Here is an 18564-nt window from a genome sequence, read left to right as displayed (position 1 = left end):
GACATTGTTTCACCCACTTATCAAGAAAATAAACCACTTATCCAAAACAGATAGAATCTCAGATAGCTCTTTGCTTACACTCGCAAAACAGAGACATTGCTTCACCCAAAACAGAATGACAAGAATATAATCACAAATTAAATTGATTAATCAAGTACTATTGTCCGTGCACAATACAAAATTTACAACATTGCATCTATTTCCTTACACAAGTGAAGATTACAAAAATATATCTAACATGATTAGAGATTGAATAATCATGTTCCTTGCACAAGTGATACTACAAAAGAGATGTCTAACATCAAATCATCTATGTCAACTATGTGATAGTATCTTTGCACTATACAAAAAATTATTTAATTAGATATTGTCAATAATAATATTCAAATTATGATGATGATGGAAATTTAGACCTTAACCTCTCCAAGATTTCTAAACGACGTAGGCAAATGTATTCTTTTTGCTCAGGATCCATGGTTCTTGTATCTTTCATCATAATTTCATCTTCCGCTTTCCTCTTTTCTAGTTTATTCTTATCTTCCTTGATACGAATCAACTCTCTTCCTTCTTCGGATGCAATGTGCATGAACTCTCTTCGTTCTTCTAATGCAATGCGCATACTTTCCTTTTTCTCCTCATGCATTCTCCTCTTTTCTTCCTTGATTTCGTTCAATTGGAAGGAAAGTATTGAGACCACGTCATCACAATTCTTTCTTTTCTTTAATTTCTCCTTCTCAGCCTTCTTGCCTATAGGTCTCTCCAAGGTTTCGCCGGAGTTCATCTCATCATTATCTTCATCTAGATTTATTGAGCTTGCAAAAGTATGACAAGATTGTGTGGTTGGCTGTCTAGTGCAGACCTTCAAATTATCTCTTTGAATCAACCACTTAGCTTCATTCCTCAAAATTCTCCAACAATGTTCCAATTAAAATGCATTTTTGCTATTTTCTTTATACATAGTTTTTGCATCTTCAATCTACAAAAGTAAAAAAATTTAAAATAATGAGAATCATAAAACTAAAAGTGCATTGATATACAATACATATTAGATGTTGAGTCGAAATATCTTGTCATGCTCAGTTTTACCACTTTCATTTCGGTTCTCAATTTGAGCCAAGTATCCACAAAACTTGTTGGTCTCCCTTTGAATTGTTGACCACCGACTACATAAAGAATCCTTGGAGCGGTTAAATTTCTTGTCATTGTGGAAGATGGACCAAATTCTATCTCAAAATGTTGTGTGTTTTTGGTCCATCGATGTCATGGCATTTAAGCTAACATTGAGCCACACCGATACTAGCTTAATGTTGTCATCTACTGTGAAGTTGTTTCCCCGTTGACTTTTTTTAGTAGTTGATTTTTTTGCAATGGGGGGTGTAGATTGTCCCATTTCAACTTCAGGTGGAGATTGATGGACATTCACGTCTAAATGCGGAGTAGACATCAAAATACTACTATCAAAAGACTCAAAACCTTGTTCCTTGTCTTGTAAAATGTCAAGGAAGAAGGGATTTTGTGAGTCCATCACCTAACAAACACCAAAGTAATTTAGAAGCAACACTAATAAGCAACACCAAAGTAATTATCAGGTACCAAAAAATCCACATGTGCAAAAAGTATATGTCATCGGTTGATCTAATTATCACACTTTATAATTAACAACAAGTAATGATACCAAGTAATGATACCTGTTCTGACTAGCAAAAAGTATATCCCTGTTCTGACTAACAAGTAATGATACCAAAAAGGGAGAAAGCAACCCAACCGATTACACAACAGCTGGATTAAACCAGCTATAGTTTAGAGGCATTTGACATGCCAAGTTAGCAATTGACCAAACAGAATTAACAACAAGCTTAGGCCACTTTTTAACCGGGGTAGTACAACCTATATTGGCAGTAACTAATATGATCTCCAAGCATTTTATAATTCATGATCAGAGATGTTCCAAATCAGCAACATGTATACAATATGACCAATTTGAATGAGAACAAGAATTTCCATAAGAAACTAAAACCTAAATTGCAAACCCTGTTCTGACTAACAAGTAATGATACCAAAAAGGGAGAAAGCAACCCAACCGATTACACAACAGCTGGATTAAACCAACTATAGTTTAGAGGCATTTGACATGCCAAGTTAGCAATTAACCAAACAGAATTAACAACAAGCTTAGGCACTAAGTACACATCACAACAAAGTCCATTTTGGTTCAAAAAATCTAAATCAGCTAGCCTGGTCTGTTGCAGCCAGTTTAAGGTCTTCTTGTGCTGAAATAGATGGACTAATTTTAATAGTTAACACTAGTACCTGGCAACAACATTAAGAAACAGATTACTTAGGATTGCCTGTATAGATCCTAAAATTGGCCAATAAGCTAGCGAAAGCATCAATATAAAAAATTTTCAATACAACAAAATTAAAGCTTTTAGTAAACAAATGAGCAAAGATTCCCATATATAATTGGACATACACTCATACATAATGCGTAAGTTCCAGTGACAGGCTACTGATTAAAAAAAAAAAATCTTGCAAATTTAATTAGCAATTTATTAATAAAACCAAAAAAAAAAAAAACCAAACCTGTTGGCGATGTTCATGAAAATTGGAAGAACTAGAATGTTGCATATTAACTCTGAAAAACTGAAAACCAACAACGATCTATCATAGAAAAAAAATTCCTCAATGCACAAACCCACCATGAAATAATGCATAAAAAAATTATATCCACTTCTAAGTTTCCTCAAGAACGTACATACCCTGTTCAAGCAGTCCGAAACAGGGGAGAAATAGGAATTCAGGTGTGTCCGAAGAATCCCCTAAAACCAAAAAAAAAATTGAAACAAGAAACCCTAAAAAAAAAATTAGTTTAGAGAAATTCCTAAGAATATTGCTTGAAACCGAAAAAAAAAAAAAAAAAAAAAAAAAAAAAAAAAAAAAAAAAAAAAAAAACCCTAAAATCTCAATGAGAAAAACTCATACCTTCTTAGAGAAAATTGCCCAAAGCCTGATAGAGATACCTCCAGATTGATTCACCATCCTCATGGTGCTGTAAAAACCCCAAATCGATCACATAATTTCCCGTGATGATGACAATGAGCAAGAGCTGAAAAGAACCAGAGGAAGAGAGAAGATGAGAGGATTAACTTAGGAATGAAACAGGGAGAAACAAGTTGCTCGGCGTGGGTGCTGCTCAGTGAGAGGAGAGAGAAAAAGTGTGCAAAAGGTGGTTTTTACACTATGCGAATATAACATTAAAATAATAAATAGGAGCGCTACAATTAGGCCTCGTCAATGGGCCGGGTCGGGTTGGGTTTTTACTTGGCCCATGGGTCTACTGGGCTGGGTTTAACGGGCCGTTGACTAGTCAATGGCCTGGGTCAGGCCATGCTGGATGGAAAAACCCTAGCCCATGGCCCTACCCATGGGCAATGCCCATTTGGGCTTTAGCAGGCTGGGCTAGTGAGGTGGGTTTAATGGGCTACCCATGGGCATTTTTAACAGGTCTTCAATGGGGTTATAAAAATTTAACCAAAAAAATTATAATTATATATTATTACAAACTATCAAATTGAACAATTAAATCTACTAAAAAGATTCTATTAAAAAAAATACTAAGACATACCTCTTAAAAAGGTACTAAAATAAGATTAATTAACTTTTATTGATAAGAATAAATAAGTACATTGAATTAAATATCAACTCTTAAAGAAACTATTTGAAGAATAAAATATCAATTCTTAAAGGAAATATATGAAGAATCAAATATCAACTCATTAAGGAAAGAATTTCTTCCAACCAACGGTAAGCTTTTTTTTTTTTTTTTTTCTTAAAGGAATTTCTACTATAATTGTAACTTGTAAAGAAAGAATTGGAATTTATCAAAGGAAAGAATGACTTTCTTTCCAGAGGCACAGAGGTAGGGCAACAGTCATCTTAGTAACTTTGTTTTAAAAATCAAAGCTACTAGACTAATACCAAAATATATATTTATTATGCATATTGTATCACAATCATTCCAAGTATTTAGTGGTTAGGTGTGTGGTCTTAAAGTTTTTATAATGTCTAAAGTTCAATCCCTCACCCACCCAACCCCCAAATTATTTTGTTATAAATTTTGGGCAATGAGTCAGGCTAACAGGTTGGGCTACTGGGCTAGGCTAACGGACCAGCCCACCGGGCGCTCATGGGTAAAGAAACCAACCCATAGTCTGTCCCATTGGGCTACTGGGCTGCCCACGGGCTTCAATATTACTGGGCTGGGCTGCCCATTAGCCTGGTGGGCTAGCAGGCTACTGGGCCAACCCATGGGTCATGGGTTATTTGATAACCCTTAGCTATAGTAACCGTGTATATATGCACGATTACTGTAGCAATTGTGCAAAAATGCACAATTTTGCACCCACTGATGTGGGTGCTTTTTTGGGCCAAATTGTGTAAAAGGACTACCTTTTTCCATTTTGCACATTTATACATGATCTGATGTAATTTCTCTTATAACCAATTGAAATCAATTGTTCATAATCACATATAGTCGGACTCAATTTGTGATAGTGCATCTCAACCATTAAAACTTGATTTGATGATAACTTTCAATCTGATGGTCCGATTAGGGCTCATGACCAGTCGATTTGATCGTTACAACATCATGTGGAGTAACTATTTAAGACACATATTTCCATTAAGACAGTATTAGTTTCTTCATCATATCGGAAAATGTGTCTGTAGTAAGAGAGCTTGATATGCCAAAAATTTTGGTTTCTAGCAGGTATAATTTTCACTAACATATGAAAATAGAAATGGATAAGTGAGATAGTGACATGGATTTTCTCCATTATTTTCAATTTTTGTTGTCTCTATGATATGAAATGGATATGAAAGTGTTTTTATATATGATATCTTTCTCTTTTTATTCATATCAGAATGTGGTATAGGAGCATACCAATTATAATTTTGTATAAATGAAGACATTTTGGCTTCCTCTCTACACGAGCACATCAATTGTAATTGCCTAATTCTCACACACACAGTTATATATAAAGGGGGAAACTAGGATACAGATGGGGCCTAGGTACAATGGTGATGTTTTATTGTAATTTGCTAGGGAGTATGATAGCTTGCCCTATGTGCAAGGGACAGTCCCTCATGTTGTTTCAGTTGTCATGTGTTGATTTAGAATGAGGTTTTAGGTTAGTGACCTTTGTGATGAGGGTGTGTTTTCCTTGCTACTTGTTTCTATTGAGTAAAACTTTGTATATATAATATTAAAGACATGTGAATACTTGGGAAAGTAGGTGTAGAGTTTATTTGAGGTTGACACTAATGATCTAGTTGATGTAAAGCACCTCGTCTCACTCACCCCATTAAAGTCGCAACCTGAGAAAGTAGGTGTAGAGTTTTGATGATGACAATCATGATGTCAATAGGTGTAGACGTAGGAGTACTAGCTCAGTTAGTGGTCCACGTTGTAGACGTTGTGATGGGGGCTAAAATGGGAAATTAACCCTGATTTTCAAACATTATAATTAGTATGCCACATTTTCAAACTATATTTTTTACTAGCATCTCGAGTTTAAGAGGCTCGATTTAGGGCCTATAAATCGAGTCTTAAAGACTCGATTTTCATGGGTTGATCATGTCTAATGTGGCATTTTTTCCACGTATCGACTACCTAGAAATCGAGTCTGTAAGACTCGATTTATATAATGTTTCAGCACGTGTTTGATGGATTCCGTTCCTTATTATTATCTTCATCATCTCACATTTTCTTACCCAGCAAAACATTTCTTGGTGCTACTATCAGAGCAGGAGCCGCCTTCCAAGAACATCAAGCCTTGGACGACGAGGTCGCAGCAGCGCGACCCAGGTCGCAGCAGTGCGACCCAGGTCACAACACGCGACCCAAGTCACAGCGCGCGACCTCTTTCTCTCTCTGATCTGATGGCTGGTTGTTAGGGTAGATTTGGTTGGATGTTTTGTACTGGCTGATCTTTGATCTGTGTTTGTGTTTTGTACTTGCTGAAATTTCATGAAATTTCATCTTTTTAGTCTGAATGATTTAAAGAAAAATTGAGTCTTTGAGCGTCGATATATAAATCGAGTTTCTAAGACTCGATTTCCAGGTGGACAAATTGCCACCTCGAACCCGATCAGAACATGAAAACCGACCCTCAAAGACTCGATTTATAGTCCAAAATCGAGCCTCTTAACCTCAAGATGCTAGTAAAAAATATAGTTTGAAAACGTGGCTTACTAATTATAATGTTTGAAAATCAGGGTTAATTTCCATTTTTCTCCTTGTGATGGGAAAGAGACTACTATAGGTAAGATTGATAAAACAACTGGTAAACTTTGTGACGCTCTTTTAGCTGAAATTGTTAGGGACATGGCTCAGTCCTATATAATTTGTCATTGTATCTTAGAGCACAAGTTGGATGAAGTAACGAAAGGTTCAACAGAATACATGAGTGCATTGTTGTTGTTCCCAGATCCCATTAACAGAGAGGTACAGATGACTTCGCAAGGCTCGAGCTCTTATCTTAGAGTCGGTTGGAGTTCATGCAAACCACGACATCCTCCTAGCCTCCTACTCCAGAATTTCCCACAAATTTCCCAACAAGCTCTGGAATTTACCATCCAAACTATGTATTGCCCAACACACAGCTCCATCATTATGATAGTGGTGCTCAACAAAGACAACCGAGTGCTCATACATTTCATAATTAACATCACTCATCCTCTGACTTAGATAATTTTTGAAATTTGTATCTGAGTGATTCTCATTTTGGTGCTAACATTTCTGTATTGATGGTTACGTGGGTATGCATAGTAGTAGTTGAGATATTCTTTTTATGATATTGCATAATTATGTTAAATGCCAATAGGTATGGCTGAGGCACTTATTTGCCTGTAGAGCTGGCCCCATGGTATTGTACATGGATAGGAGTAGAAAACAATGGTAGATGGTTTTATAGATGTCCAATGTATATGGTATTCTACATTTTGAAGCCACTATTATGAATGATCAATAATTTGTATACATTGTGAAATTGGGGAAAGTGTTTTGCTTGCTTCATTGTACAATATCACAATAATAGTTTAATTTGGATCATAGAACTAACGGTCATTTTAGGACACGTACATCACATTGGTCACACGTACACATGATGCAAGTACATCATATTAAATTTCTCGTAAGGGGAAACAAAGGTGGAATACTTGTTATTCAGCAACAAAAAAAGAGGTGGATATTGCTTCTTGTGCATTACTAATTTCACTAACATTATGTATTTTTGTTGTTATTATTTCTGTTATAAATGGTGATTTTATTTTAAGTAAATACTAGTCGCTAACCCGTGCGATGCACGGGAAAGTTCTTAGAAATACTAAAATTTTCCAATTAAGGAGTGGTCAATCTAGTGAGAAAATGAATGTCACTATTAATGTTTTTGGAGGGTTGAGAGAAATTTAGTTAAGATAAATGGACATTTTCACTACGGATTTTAAGGAATAAGTCACACAAATGGTTAATTACAATGGTTAATTACAACACTAATATTCAAAGGAACACACATAATTCATTAGAATGTAAAGGATTTGAGTTGGTGAGCCAAGGGGTGTGTGTGTGTGTGTATATTTAGTGATCTTGTCTCATATTTCTTAGTCTACCGACAAAATTTTGAAAAATAATATGATGTTTAAACATTGGTTATTGCCTGCACAACAAAAAAGGTAAAATTTCAAATCAAAATATTACATATCACGTCTAAAAGAAACAATAACAAAAAGTAAAATTATACGACATGCACTTATAACAAAAATTTATAATATTTGAAGAGTTTTGCAAATCAACTCAACAAAATCTTATTAAATTGGTCAGGGATAGCTTCACTAACTATATTTTATCAATATAAATAACTATTTTCATAAGACTTTTGTTTAAATTATCATACTAAATATAAGAAAACAGGTGCAAGCATATTGTTGTTGAATCTACACTGCATCCCAAAGAGTTTCTCTTTGATTGCTTCGTTCTTCTCTGGCTATACAGCGAAAGCTCCCCATCATAACGTTCCTGCCCAGTAAAACTTTGCAGACAAAGGCAGAAACTATAGTACATATACAATATATCTTACTCCCATATTCATGTGCTAAATGGTCTTGCTTTAATATATAACATAATAAGGATTTGTGTCAATACTAATATGCTACAAACCTAATGTAGATTTTGCTCTCATATATTTTGTGCCTTAGTGACCAAATTCACAAAAGTCCCATCCAGTAGTTTAGGCTATTGTTTCCATGTTTTGAAAAACAGAACCTAATATTTATTGAAAAAGGAATGAAATAAAAAAATAATTAAAAATCACAAAATAAAGAACCAAAAATCAAGAACATAGAGGGAGATTGTTGGAAGCAGAATTAACGAACCTAGCATGAATTGTGAAGAGTCAATTGGTAAGATTTTAGACTCGATTAGAAAGGAAGCAACTCTAAAAGTTGAAGCTCGCCAAGCTCTCTTGCATTGTTTTTGTACCTCCTGAGGTACGGATACCAAGGGTTTTATTTATAACTGCTAAAAATGTTATAGGATTTCCAAAATATCTATTCATTTCTTTATTGTTACTATTATTATTCTAGAAAGTATGGTTCAAACATGGATGGAATTCTTTCCCACAAGAATTCGATATATTTTGAAGAAAAATAGCCTTTTACCTTCCACAGCCTTAGGGTGTTATCTTTAGAAGTAGCAGCCACAATGATATCTTCAACACCTGTATATAGAGAACAACTTTAACATTGATAGTGTAAAGAAGTAGAGTCACTGAAACATTTACCATTTGAAAGAAATAGATATCGGCGAACAAAGAATAGATGAAAAAAATATCTTCAGAAACTAAGTAGGATTAAAAAATGAAAATTATTACCAAATTGCTTCAGACATACAAAGTTCTTAAACAATTCAAGCCATATAGGTCCCAAGTTCAAGTGAAACAGTTATTTTTGGCATTTCTAGGAAGTAACAATGGAGAGAGAAATACCCTTTCTTTATCTCAGATTTAGGCTTCTTATAAACTTCCTTTTCCTCTTTTTCTAACAAAGACAGTACCACCTTAACAAAAACAGTTCCCATGAATCAAAATTCCTAAGCAAATCTAAATATCCCCATAAGCAGAGCACTCAACAATAGGAGTGTAGGACTGCTATATTAATAGGAAATATTTTCCTTAAAGTGAAAGCTTATCTGAAAAAATTCAGTGAAGCCTTCTCATTGAAGTTAAGATTCAAAATAACTTTCAGAAAGGATGGAAAGTTTTCTATTAGATTTTTTTCCTTGTACTTCCTAAGTGATGGAAAGTTTGGTTTAGACATTTTTACAAATGCTTTGGGGAGCAAATAACATAGTCACCAACCAAAATCTTCAACTTGTAGTACAACTTTAAACAAAATACAAATGTATATAAATAGTTACTAAGTATTTAACATCTAACCACTGTAATTTATCACACACACAATGAAGAATACAAAAAAATTCCAATACCAAGAGTAATATAAACAAAGAGAAAGTAAGTAAAACACAAAAAGGACACTCACAATGTGGTTCATGTGGGTGTGAGAGATGCAAATGAAGTCTTGCTGTATCGCCTGCTAGGGACAATGACCAATATTGAAAGCCAAATTAGGAGTATGCAAACTTATGCAGGTTTTGTGGCATGCAAGCACCACAAATTTCCACATCTTCTCTTCCTGCCCTTATAGATGAAAAGTAGCTATTCATAATTATGAGGTTGTATCACAGGAACAACATCCTCTCCAATGATAAGTAAATGGTGTTATTCAATTTTCTCTCTAGAAAGACTTTAGGTTTGAATTCCTATAATCCATTTATTGTAAACCCCAAAAAAAGGAAAGAACAGTTTAGGGCATCTAAGATTGGTTCAAACATTGCGTGAATGTGTACCTAACATGAACAAAGGTCTTCTTCAATAACTAATAAAATAAAAGTAATAAACCCTCCCTAGAAAACGATTTAAGAAGATGATGCTAAAATCATTAAATCAACAAATTTGGTCAACTAACAGAGTTAGCAGCTTCAACTAAACTTGAACAAATCAAACCTAAAAAATAAGAGAGACATATTGAAACAGCACTGAGGCCAATATTCATTCATAATTCATTTACTAACCCAAAGCAAAACCAAAAAAAAAAAAAAACAAATTAAGAAAATTAAGATTAATAAAGACAGATTCAGGGGTTAACCCACCATGACAGCAACAAAGTCAGAATCGCCTTTTAAAAGGCTCGCACGGCAGAATCTTCTTAACTTTCCCCTCATTTTCTTGTGTATTTAACACCAATAACCTAGAGGTTAGAGGTCAGTTCGTGTTTTGTGTTTTTCAGGGAAAAGATGGAGGCTGAGAGAAAGTTGAAGAAGAAGCAGATATCTTTGATTTTGCATGGGTTCAACCTTAATCAAAACCAATTATCCAAATACTTAAATTAAAGAAAATCAAACCAAATCCAAGTACCTAAATCTAAGATAACGAAAATTAAATCATATACAACACCAATTTTCTTGTTTAAAAATACCTGCACTTAGCTATGGCGATATATGACGGTGGCCGGAGGCTGGCACTTTTTGCCACTGAAGGAGTGAGAGAGTGCCCATGGGCTATGATTTAGGGATTTTGAGAACTGAGAGAGGTAGAGAGAACGGCAAAGAAGAAAGGGTATTTGGTCTCTCTGGAGTGGGTATAAAACCTAAAATAAAAGGAAAAATAAAAGAGTGGGAGACCGCAGAGCATCAACTGAGAGAGGCAGCAGAGCATCAACTGAGAGAGGCAGAGAGAACGGCAAAGAAGAAAGGGTATTTGGTCTCTCTGGAGTGGGTATAAAACCTAAAATAAAAAGAAGAATAAAATAGTGGGAGAACGCAGAGCATCAACTGAGAGAGGCAGAGAGAACGACAAAGAAGAAAGGGTATTTGGTCTTTCTGGAGTGGGTATAAAACCTAAAATAAAAAGAAAAATAAAATAGTGGGAGAACGCAGAGCATCGGGTTGGGTTTTAAAAAAAGTTTTATTATTATTATTTTTTTTAATATTATGCTGACGTGGAAAATTGTGGAAGCTTCAAAAGCTTCGGTTTTATATATATATATAGATTATCAACTTTATGCATCATATAACATTTTTATTTCTTGGATTTTATATAATGGATGAAAATTTAAAATGCATGTCCATTTTTATGTGTCAAATCTAGGATTTTTTTGATTGGGCTAACTACTACTTTTTCAATTGTCTTCGTTGAGATAGGATCATGCAAGTTTTATTACTTAAGATAGAATTCTGAGTAAGATTTTTATAAGTTCTCGAATGAAAATAATTCTATCTAGTTAAATAAACTAGGGGTAATTACATTCTTTTCCCTTGAGATTTGAAAAAATGACATTTCACCCCAAATTTGAAGGAAAATACACTTTCCCACCTTGACATTTGATTAATGAATTTATAATTCAATGGAAATTTTTATTGAATACAGATACTAAAAAAAAAATAGAGTAAGGTTCTATTAGTAATAGAAAAAAATTTAATGATATTTGATATATATATATATACCAAATTTTATTAAATTAATATGCTTAGGCAAGTATCTAAATTTCTAACTATTACAAATTGCGATTTGACTATTTCGTCATAAAACATCTTCTGCATTTTCTTTTATTGTTTTGGACAGCAAAAACACAAGTTAACTAAGGTAAGTGTGCATTTGCCTAGGAATGAACGCGTGTTTTGCCTTTTTTTGGCTGGTCCCATGACACTATTTATATACCAACCAACCCCCAAAAAACGCAGCAACAATGTTTTATGGTTTAAAAATTATTTTTCTACAATGTTTTCAGTAATAAATTTTCAGTTTTCGGCAAAATAAACAATATTCAAACAGGCCCTAAAATTAACATAACATGGGGGACAATGTTTTCCACCTTTTCAAAGTGGAAAAAAAAAAGTGAGACATTTTCCGAAATGTTCATACTAAAGTATAAAAAAGAAAGAATGAAAATGATATGATATTTAAGAGAATGAAATTGAAATAATGGATGTGGGGCCCAATAATTTAAGGGTCAGGCCCAGTTGCTCTTGGAAAATCCGAAGGCCCAAGCCGAGGAGAGCTGTGGCCCAAGCTCTACAATACAGAGCACAAAACAGTTTTGGGAGGCAGCCGAGGACAGTTCAGTCCTCGGCAGATCCAGAATCCCACCGGAATAAAGGGGTAAAACTGGTATAGGAACGAATTTGTAAGGAGATCCAAAATATCTTGGGGGAAGTTATCCTTACTACCCTTCCAGATAAGACTCTGCACCTGACAGAGCCGTACTCTGCAGCCTTATCAACCATCCCCAACAATTCTGGGATTAGACTGATGGGACAAATATCAGTCTTGTAAAGATTGACCCTACACGTGGACGAAGGACAGTTAACGCAGACGAGTATAAAAGAAGAAAGTAAGTAAATCGAAAGGGGACTCCCATTCCACCTCCAAAAAAGGGAGACGATCTGGGTGAGAACATCTCAACAACACCTGAGATTACAGAAAAAACCCATCGTCGGGTAACCGGGGTAAGACCCTAATGGTCCTCGGATCAAGTCCGAGGAGGCCCATCCCATAGGATGCGATGCCGTAGGGCTTAAACGTTCAAGCCCAAATCCTTTTTCTACACGAATTCCTCTAAAACCAGGACCGGGCACCGCCCCGTGACCAACGGCTAGCTTTTCAAGCCCACTCTCTACAAATCATATTGTGAGGGATCTTTCATGCGCGAGCCCAACATCCTTATTGGGCCGCCAGAGAATTGTGTCCTTACAATTGGCGCCGTCTGTGGGAAAGCTTGCGCGTTGGCGCAGGTGGCGGTGGAGTCAGCTCTCTAGCAAGCAGAAATTCCTGGGGCTTCCTCCGACTCCGGCGACATACAGTTGTTGCTCCGGCATAAGCTTCTGCTAGGGGCTACGCCTTACAGTGCCAAGGGCGCGGGCATCTCTAGGGGCTTCCGGCCTCAAGCCAACTTTCCCCGCCCTGGTATAGGGGCTTATGGTCGAAAAGTAAACCGAATAAAAGAAATTTTACAAGTTTTGGACAGAACCAAGGCCTTGCATGGTCCTCGGACTCAAGCCTATGGGGAAACCAAGTACATAAAAGAAATACAAGTTTTGGACAGAACCAAGGCCTTGCATGGTCCTCGGACTCAAGCCTATGGGGAAACCAAGTACATAAAAGATCATAAGTTTTGGACAGAACCAAGGCCTTGCATGGTCCTCGGACTCAAGCCTATGGGGAAACCAAGTACATAAAAAGATCATAAGTTTTGGACAGAACCAAGGCCTTGCATGGTCCTCGGACTCAAGCCTATGGGGAAACCAAGTACATAAAAAGATCATAAGTTTTGGACAGAACCAAGGCCTTGCATGGTCCTCGGACTCAAGCCTATGGGGAAACCAAGTACATAAAAAGATCATAAGTTTTGGACAGAACCAAGGCCTTGCATGATCCTTGGACTCAAGCCTATGGGGAAACCAAGTACCTAAAAAGATCATAAGTTTTGGACAGAACAAGGCCTTGCATGGTCCTTGGACTCAAGCCTATGGGGAAACCAAGTACATAAAAAGATCATGAGTTTTGGACAGAACCAAGGCCTTGCATGGTCCTCGGACTCAAGCCTATGGGGAAACCAAGTACATAAAAAGATCATGAGTTTTGGACAGAACCAAGGCCTTGCATGGTCCTCGGACTCAAGCCTATGGGGAAACCAAGTACAAAAAATAAACCTTACAAGTTTTGGACAGAACCAAGGCCTTATATGGTCCTCGGACCCAAGCCAATGGGAGAAACCAACTACTTGGATAAGAAGAGGTTTGAATTCCGTAAGATGGGCTACTTGATAAAAAAAATGTCAGGTTACTCCGTCCACGGCTTAAACACCATAAAAGGTTAAGGCCAACAAAGGTGTAAGGACGGTGGTGGGACGCCCCAATATTCAGTAGCCTAAGAGGGCTGTTCATTTGGCGGGTGATATGTCTTCAGATGGTTCTCACACGGCATCAAGCCTTCGGTTCTCTCCTCGGCTAGCATGGGTAAGTATTACTTTTCACTGGTCGGCCTTATTGTGCCAAGCACTTCTATTAAAGTTATGGAGTTATGGAAACATCTTTTTATTATTAAGTATCTTGGTCTTAGTCGTCATTGATTTAGATGCGATATTATTGAGCCGAGCAGCACTTGCAAATTTATAAAAACAAAGAGACAGAATATGCGAAATGAAATGACAATAATTTTTTATTAATACGAAAAATCATTACAACGTACAAAGAGGGGCTCAAACAAGCCTATACAAAATGTGAACTGCCTAAGCAACAATAACATCCGTAGTACAGATATGTAAACAGTCAGGCGTCTTTTAAACTCGTCTTCAAAGGTCTCTCCAATCTCTGCCTTAATGCTGCTCATGTTATGACAAGAACCTTCTTTGGAAAAAGATGAAATAGAAGAAAATAGTAAGGAAGAAATCAATGAAGAAGATGGAGGAGATGAATGAGGAAGATGGAGGACATGAGTAAAGAAGGAGGAGAAGAAGAGAGAAGAGATGAAAAGAAAGAAAGGGAGCAAAAGAGGGAGAAGAGAAAGCACCAGAATGGATCTGGTGCTGGGAAGACTGGGAAAGGAAGGCGGAGAGGGCCACCAGTGAACGAAGAAAGGAAGAAGCAGAGACACTTAGTCCCTGCCTCGGTCCTGACTCCTAACACGCTGGGCCCATACTAGGTGAGCTCATAAGAGAGCGGTTGGTTATGATGATGGGAGTTCTCGACTCAATCACGCCGAAAGTTGGACGTGATGAGTCCCTGCTTCGGATTTTGGCTGAAGGGAAGGTGAGACGAATCTTAAGTCTCCGCCAGCCTTGCCCTGACCGAGCCATTTCGAGTTTTATTAGAACACGGTGCTTTGAGGAGGGGTATGGTTCCTTCATCACTCGTTATGGTAAACGCATTCTAATTGGGTGTATTACAATGGGGTTAAGTGAACGCTAAGGGAAGCTAGGGGTTTCAGATCTCAGAAGGATGAGAGGGAGTCTGCACGAAAGTGATGGCCTCCTGCTTGCCTTCTTATAGGAAGGGCAAAACGAAGGAAATTAAATTCATTCAGATTTCCAAAAGGAATCTGAAGAATAAAGGTGTGTCCGTTCCACTTCCCCACCCCATCAGATGAGTCGTCGAACGCAAATTAGCCTCGTAAAGGGAAGTCATTAAAGGCGCATCTTGGACAGCCAAACGGCAGGAGGAGATTACGAAGGGATTAAAGGGAATACCTGGTAAACCGGCGAGTTTCCTGGACAGGTGGAAAACCGCCCACATTAAATGCAGGGCTGAATTAAATAAAGCCATACTGAAGGCCCGGGTTTACCAAAACCCTCATTTCCAACCAAGAAGTCGGGTAGCAGGGTTTTGAGGGGCTATTGTGGGGCCCAATAATTTAAGGGCCAGGCCCAGTTGCTCTTGGAAAATTCGAAGGCCCAAGCCGAGGAGTGCTGTGGCCCAAGCTCTACAATACAGAGCACAAAACAGTTTTGGGAGGCAGCCGAGGACAGTTCAGTCCTCGGCAAATCCAGAATCCCACCAGAATAAAGGGGTAAAACTGGTATAGGAACGAATTTGTAAGGAGATCCAAAATATCTTAGGGGAAGTTATCCTTACTACCCTTCCAGATAAGACTCTGCACCTGATAGAGCCGTACTCTGCAGCCTTATCAACCATCCCCAACAATTCTGGGATTAGACTGATGGGACAAATATCAGTCTTGTAAAGATTGACCCTACACGTGAACGAAGGACAGTTAACGCAGACGAGTATAAAAGAAGAAAGTAAGTAAATTGAAGGGGGGACTCCCATTCCACCTCCAAGAAAGGGAGACGATCTGGGTGAGAACATCTCAACAACACCTGAGATTACAGAAAAAACCCATCGTCGGGTAACTGGGGTAAGACCCTAATGGTCCTCGGATCAAGTCCAAGGAGGCCCATCCCATAGGATGCGATGCCGTAGGGCTTAAACGTTCAAGCCCAAATCCTTTTTCTACACGAATTCCTCTAAAACCAGGACCGGGCACCGCCCCGTGACCAACGGCTAGCTTTTCAAGCCCACTCTCTACAAATCATATTGTGAGGGATTTTTCATACGCGAGCCCAACATCCTTATTGGGCCGCCAGAGAATTATGTCCTTACAATGGAGTATAAAAAATGGTTTTCCATTAGCATTTTTATTTTCCTTTTAGTGAGCTTAGCGTATAGGATTTAAAATAAAATCACAAAAAAAAAAAAAAAAATTAAAGACAAACTTTGGTTTCTTTTACAAAATCGTCCAAAATTAAAAATGAAAAAGAGTGTTGATTTGGGTCCAAGAGTTTTGCTTGAGCGGTACCGCCCACTGTGACATCGGTGGGGCTCACCCAATCTACGAACTACGTTCAAAATCTTAAATCCCATCTCTACTGTACCATTCAAACGCCGCCGTACCAGGTCCACTAATGAAGGAAAAATGTCGGGCCCTTCTCAACATAAATAAAACGCAGCTGCATAATCTTGCCACGTGGCCACAACGTCAAATCTAAAATATCTGGGAAAATTTTTGAATTAAGAGAAAGTCAAGCTCAAGCGCGCAACGCCATGAAACATTAAAAAAAGAGAGTAATAATAAATCACGATTTTATACTACAAATCGAGGGTAGTGGTGATGGTGGTGGTCCCCACCATGTGGACGGTGGTTGATGAACCATAGAAGGAACAAAGTTAACATGCTCACCGGACCCATCCCCAAGCCTACGTCCTTTTCTTCTCCTTCAACACTATTTATAGTTACAAAAAAAAATCTAGCACCCAACCCAACTTGACACAATTTTGACTTATAAATTGCAAGTATTGGAGGGAAAACTAGTGACAAGTAGCCAGGGAAAAATGGTTGTAGAAAATGTTGTGCTATTTTTTTTTTTTTTTTTTCGATTTTTGAAAGCCCAATAAAAGCGTCCAGTTGTACTGGATTCATTTTGATAATGCCACACATCCACAGTTGGATAAGTAGTATCGTTTCAACGAGTTTAGTGTAATTGGACACGACTCAATTCAAGTCCTTAATTTTAAACACCACATTTCAAATATTAGTAGTAATTTTCAAATAATCTAATAACCAACTTTCTATTATGCGTATTTTTTTAAAAAAATTGGTAAACTAATTTATTAATATACTATAATTTATTTTTATCGAATTTTTATTATATATTTATTTAATCGTTAAAACTAAATATTAATTTCCATTTTTATTAATATACTCTTGATATTTTTAATTAGATAGATTTTTTAAAAAAGTAAGTAAAACTCATCAAATCTGCTACATAATGGTTCAAATCAATATTCATGTTTTCATTTATACACGCCAATGATTTTTTATATAAGAATAACAAATTTCATTTATTTATAATTTTTAAAAAATTAAGAAACATATTTTAAATTATTAAGTTAACTTTGTAAAAAGTTTTGGAAATCCTTGTGATTGGACATAATAACCTTTTATATAAATGTGTTATATCTAGCTAGTTTTTTATTTTTATTTTTATTTGATAATACGGTAATTGTAGTGTTGGATTTGAAGTTAAATATTTTTGTTGAAAACAATAAATGATATCAATTTAGCTACAAAACTCTTAGCATATCTAGCTAATTTATGATAGCACAATCCCCTTCTCTTACATATTTCACCATTTACACAATTTCAAACCTCTTAAATGGTTCTTAAACTTAGGGAAAAATAGGTATTTGTCCATAATTTACAAACTATTCAGCAAAATGTCATTGTTTTGAAACTATTTGACAAAATGTCCTCATTTTTTATGTGTAAAACTCGTTATTCTCAAAATCGATTTCTATATATATTTTTAGTGGAACTCGGCATTAGCAATGTCAAGTTCTATTTAAATTTTCAAAAAAATTTAAGTGACAAAATATGCATAGAACTTAATGTCGAGTTTCAAAAACAGGGACATTTTGCTAAATAATTTCAAAACATAAAAATTTTATTGCATAATTTATAAATTAAGAGCAAATGCCTATTTTCCCCCCACCCTCACAGACTTATCAATAATACGTCCAATTGTAAATGAGTTTAGGTTCCCAAAATTGCAGTTCTAAGAGCATTCATATTCGGTATTTTCAGACTATTCTATTTTACTATCCCAAAAAATTACTTTATCAATTATCCCATACCATTTTACAAAATACCCAATATTTCAACTTTTATTTTCCTATTCTATTCATTAAAATAATATAATGTTGCTATAGTACCATCATATATTTTTTAAAAGTAACTACAATATTACAATACCATTAAAATAATAATTTGTGATATAGAAAGTTGCTATAGTGCCATCCTATATTTGCGATGGCACTGTAGCACTATGCCAAAAAAATTTGGCATATCCCATGTTTACCAATCTAGCTATGGGTTGCTTTTGGGTTGAATTGTAAAT

Source organism: Quercus lobata, chromosome 5 (genome assembly GCF_001633185.2).
Source record: "Quercus lobata isolate SW786 chromosome 5, ValleyOak3.0 Primary Assembly, whole genome shotgun sequence".
NCBI classification, from domain to species: Eukaryota; Viridiplantae; Streptophyta; class Magnoliopsida; order Fagales; family Fagaceae; genus Quercus; species Quercus lobata.
This window is presented reverse-complemented; position numbering follows the sequence as displayed.